Raw genomic sequence first — 5,908 nt, 5'->3', positions numbered from 1 at the left:
TAGCACCCCCGTGTGGCAGCCTTTTGGAAGTGCAGCAAAGACGTGCACTTTCAGCAGTGTATGCGTTGACCAAAGTGCGTTTGGTTGTTTATTTTTTTATTTTTATCCATCCATCCATTTCCTACTGCTTATTCCCTTTCGGGGTCGCGGGGGGCGCTGGCACCTATCTCAGCTACAATCAGGAGGAAGGCGGTGTACATCCTGGACAAGTCGCCACCTCATCACAGGGCCAACACACATAGACAGACAACATTCACACTCACATTCACACACTAGGGCCAATTTAGTGTTGCCAATCAACCTATCCCCGGGTGCATGTCTTTGGAGGTGGGAGGAAGCCGGAGTACCCGGAGGGAACCCACGCATTCACGGGGAGAACATGCAAACTCCACACAGAAAGATCCCGAGCCTGAGATTGAACCCAGGACTGCAGGACCTTCGTAATGTGAGGCAGGCGCACTAACACCTCTGCCACCGTGAAGCCTTGGATTATTTTATGGAATCAAATTAAACAAGAAAAAAATAAATACCTAAACGAAAAAAAAAATCGTGAGGGAATAGCAAAAAGGCACAATGTTAAAGGAACAAGCAGTCATTTGAATACCAATAACCAATAACAAAGCTTTGCCATTAATTATATAACATGTTTATACACTAAAGAAAAACCCAAAAAGGAGTGGTTCCAAGCGTCCTTTCATTTTCTTTCATCAGTGGTTCTCAATGGTTTTCGGTCACCTCAAAAGGGGACATGATTTTTTCCACACTTGTATTTTGTAATTGAGCTACAAACAGACTATATCAACTTCTGTGTTGACTCAAATGTCCCATCAAAGACGGTCACCTGCTACCCAAACAACAAGCCGTGGTTGACCAAAGACATCAAAGCCTTACTGAATGAGAAAAAGAGGGCATTCAATGCTGGTAACAGGGAGGAGGTGAAAAAAATTCAGGTGCTGCTGAAGACCAAACTAAAGGAAGCCAAGGAAAACTACAGGAGGAAGCTGGAAGGGAAGCTGAAGGACAACAACATGAAGGCGGTTTGGAGAGATATGCAGACCATCACCGGCCTCAAACCGTCAGGGGGTAGGGGGGTAGAGGGAGACAAAGGGAGGGCCAATGAGCTAAACCAGTTCTTTAACAGGTTTGACACATTGGCTTCGACAAGCTCCTGTCCCCCCCCCGCAAACATGCCAGCCGGCCCCCTGACAACTTCAGCGAACCAATCCACCCCTCCCCCTCCCCTCCACACAGCCCCCCAACTCCAATGACTACTTCCCCCCACTTAACACCTCACCCTCAGAAGGATAACCCCGCCCTCCCCCAACCACTGACACCCCCCAGTGTGTCTGTCTGCAGAACAGGTGAATGCACAGCTACATAAGTTACACACAAGCAAGGCCCCGGGTCCTGACGGTATGAGCCCCAGGGTGCTCAAACCCTGCGCCCCACAGCTGTGTGGTGTGCTTCAGCACATCTTCCACATGAGCCTTAGGCTGCAGAAAGTCCCCACACTGCGGAAAACCTCATGCGTGGTACTAATCCCCAAGTGCACGCGACCCAGCACGTCGAAGGACTACATCATGAAGACCATGGAAAGGTTGGTCCTGGAACAACTCCGCCCTACAGTCAGGCCCCACCTGGACCCACTCCAATTCGCCTACCAGCCCAACTTGGAGTGGAGGACGCAGTCATCTACCTGCTAAACCAAGCCCATGCCCACCTCGACAAGCCTGCGAGCAGTCTGAGAGTCATGTTTTTTGACTTCTCCAGTGCATTCGATACCATACGGCCTGGGCTACTGGGTGTGAAGTTGGAGAGGATGCAGGTGAAGGCCCCCATGGTGTCCTGGGTTGTAGATTACCTGACTGACAGACCACAGTATGTGCGACTGCAGGACTGTGTGTCTGACAGGCTGGTCAGCAACACCGGGGCCCCGCAGGGTAAAGTCCTCTCCCCCTTCCTCTTCACCATTTACACCATCGATTTCCACTATCAATCAGAGTCCTGCCACCTTCACATGGTGTGGAAAGAACCACCTCCAGCTCAATGTGACGAAGACCAAGGAGCTGGTTGTGGACCTGGGAAGGAGGAGGAGTACTTCAGTGACCCCTGTTTTCATCAGGGGGGTGGATGTGGACATGGTTGAGGATTATAAATACCTCAGAGTACGCAGCGACAACAAGCTAAATGGGTCAAAACACCCTGAGGCCCTCTACAAGAAGGTACAGAGCCGCCTCTACTTCCTCAGGTGGCTAGGATCCATCAACGTCTGTATAAAGATGTTGAAGATGTTCTACGAGTCGGTGGTGGCGGGCGCCTTCTTGTACGCTGTGGCCTGCTGGGGCAGAGGGACACAAACAGACTGGACAAGCTGGTAAAGAAGGCCAGTAACATGGTGGGAGTGGAGCTAGAATCTCTGGCGGTGGTGTCAGTGAGGAGCAGTCGAGCAAAACTCCTAGCCACTATGGACAACACCTCCCACCCACTACACTCGGACCTTGCGGAGAGAATGAGCACGTTCTGTGGAAGGCTCAGACTCCCAAAATGTAACACGGAACAACACAGGAGGTCCTTCATACCGACAGCCATCAGACTGTATAACGCATATGTTCCTTCTTGACTGCACTTAAATGTAGAATATATGTAGAATATATTTATATAATAATATACTACATATTATATATGTGTTGTATATTATTTATTATTATTATTGTCTATTGTGAGCAAACTGTGGTGCTGAATTTCCAGCAGGGATCAATAAAGTTCTTTCTATTCTATTCTAAAAATTGAGTATGTCCATCCATCCATCCATTTTTCTACCGCTTGTCCCTTTCAGGGTTGCAGGGGGTGCTGGAGCCTTTCTCAGCTGCATTCGGGCGGAAGGCGGTGTACACGCTGGACAAGTCACCACCTCCTCGAAGGGCCAACACAGATAGACAGACAATATTCGCACACTAGGGCCAATTTAGTGTTTGCCAATCAACCTATAAAATGAGTATGTATGTTTGTATGTGTATATAGATAGATACAGTAGATAGATAGATCCCCACCTCCAAAGACATGCACCTGGAGATAGGTTGATTGACAACACTAAAATTGGCCCTGGTGTGTTAATGTTGTCTGTCAATCCTGTTGGCCCTGCGATGAGATGGCAACTTGTCCAAGGTGTAAGCCGTCTTCCGCCCGAATGCAGCTGAGATAGGCTCCAGCGACTCCGAAAGGGACAAGCGGTAGAAAATGGACAGATAGATAGATAGATAGATAAACTCACTGTGAATCTTTGGGCACCACACAATTCGATTAGTGGGTAACGATTTGATTCAGAATTTATTCTTGATTCAGAATTTTTTATTTTTTTTAAAATAACATTGGATGCCAGGTCTATGATTACCTACATTCCTCCATCAAACAAACAAACAGCTTCAATACTTATCTGTACAGCAAATAGTAATAATAATAATAAAAAAAACGTTAAAATTCCTTGAATCGATTAAGAATAGTTAGAATTGCCATTCATTCGAAAATCAATCTTTTTTACATACATATATATATATATATATATGTATATACATATATATAATACATATATATATATATATATATACAAACTCCGTTTCCATATGAGTTGGGAAATTGTGTTAGATGTAAATACAAACGGAATACAATGATTTGCAAATAATTTTCAACTCATATACAGAGTATACAAAGACAACATATTTGATGTTAAAACTGATAAACATTTTTTTTTTGGTTGCAAATAATCATCAACTTTAGAATTTGATGCCAGCAACACGTGACAAAGAAGTTGGGAATGGTGGCAATAAATACTGATAAAGTTGAGGAATGCTTATCAAACACTTATTTGGAATATCCTACGGGTGTGCAGGCTAATTGGGAACAGATGGGTGCCGTGATTGGGTATGAAAACAGCTTCCATGAAATGCTAAGTAATTCACAAACAAGGATGGGGCGAGGGTCACCAATTTGTAAGCAAATTGTCGAACAGTTTTAGAACAACATTTCTCAACGAGCTATTGCAACGAATTTAGGGATTTTACCATCTACGGTCCGTAAAATCATCAAAAGGTTCAGATAATCTGGAGAAATCACTGCACGTAAGCAATGATATTACGGACCTTTGATACCTCTTGTGGTACTGCATCAAAAACCGATATCAGTGTATAAAGGATATCACCACATGGGCTCAGGAACACTTTATAAAACCACTGTCAGTAACTACAGTTGGTCGCTACATCTGTAAGTGCAAGTTAAAACTCTACTATGCAAAGCGAAAGCCATTTATCAACAACACCCAGGAACGCCGCCGGCTTGGCTGGGCCCGAGCTCATCTAAAATGGACTGATGAAAAGTGGAAGAGTGTTCTGTGGTGTGACGAGTCCACATTTCAAATTATATTTGGAAACTGTGGACGTGGTGTCCTCTGGAGCAAAGAGGAAAATAACCATCCGGATCTTTATAGGCGCAAAGTTCAAAAGCCAGCATCTGTGATGGTATGGGGTTTTATTAGTGCCCAAGGCATGGATAACTTACACATCTGTGAAGGCACCATAAATGCTGAATGGCCCATACAGGTTTTGGAGCAACATATGTTGTCATCCAAGCAACGTTATCATGGACGCCCCTGCTTATTTCAGCAAAACAATGCCAACCCACGTGTTGCAACAGCGTGGCTTCGTAGTAAAAGAGTGCGGCTACTTTCCTGGCCCGACTGCAGTCCAGACATGTCTCCCATCGAAAATGTGTGGTGCATTATGAAGCGTAAATTACGACAGCGGAGATCCCGGACTGTTGAACAACTGAAGCTCTACATAAAACAAGAACGGGAAATAATTCCAGTTTCAAAGCTTCAACAATTAGTTTCCTCAGTTCCCAAACGTTTATTGAGTGTTGTTAAAAGAAAATGTGATGTAACAGAGTGGTGAACATGCCCTTTCCCAACTACTTTGGCACGTGTTGCAGCCATGAAATTCTAAGTTAATTATTTGCAAAAAAAAAAAAAGTTTATGAGTTTGAACATCAAATATCTTGTCTTTGTACAGCATTTAATTGATTATGGGTTGAAAAGGATTTGCAAATCATTGTATTCCGTTTATATTTACATCTAACAGAATTTCCCAACTCATATGGAAACGGGGTTTGTACACACATATATATATATATATATATATATATATATATATATATATATAGGCCAAAAGTTTGGACACATCGTCTCATTTCAATGCTTTTTCTTTATTTTCATGACTATTTACATCATAGGTTGTCCCTGGAGGCATCAAAACTATGACACCTGTGAAGTGAAAACCATTTCTGGTGACTACCTCTTGAAGCTCATCGAGAGAATGCCAAAAGTGTGCAAAGCAGTAATCAGAGCAAAGGGTGGCTATTTTGAAGAAACTAGAATATCAAACATGTTTTCAGTTATTTCACCTTTTTTTGTTAAGTACATAACTCCACATGTGATCATTCATAGTTTCGATGCCTTCAGTGATAATCTACAATAGCCATGAAAATAAAGAAAACACATTGAAATGAGGTGTGTCCAAACTTTTGGCCTGTACTGTATACTGTGTGTGTCATTAACTACCATATTAATGGTAGTGATGTGCTATACTGTTTTTGACCTAATACCGGGTAAAATTCAGGCTGATATCGGCGATATAGATCATTACACAATGTGTCTGGTAACATTTAAAAAGTAGTGTCACAGAGTGAAACAAAGGACGGCGGTATTCTGCACTGAATGCGTTATTTTATTTTTATTCAACTCTGTATGTAGTGTCTCTAAATAGTCTGCAATTAAAGTATACATACCCGTGTTGTTTTATAATACTAAGTGACTCATTTCAATTACCTTTTCTGATATAAACAAAGGAAGGACTGAATA

Source organism: Nerophis ophidion, linkage group LG01 (assembly GCF_033978795.1).
Source record: "Nerophis ophidion isolate RoL-2023_Sa linkage group LG01, RoL_Noph_v1.0, whole genome shotgun sequence".
In the NCBI taxonomy this organism is placed as follows: Eukaryota; Metazoa; Chordata; class Actinopteri; order Syngnathiformes; family Syngnathidae; genus Nerophis; species Nerophis ophidion.
The sequence above is the reverse complement of the archived record's forward strand: the minus strand, read 5'-3'. Positions refer to the sequence as shown.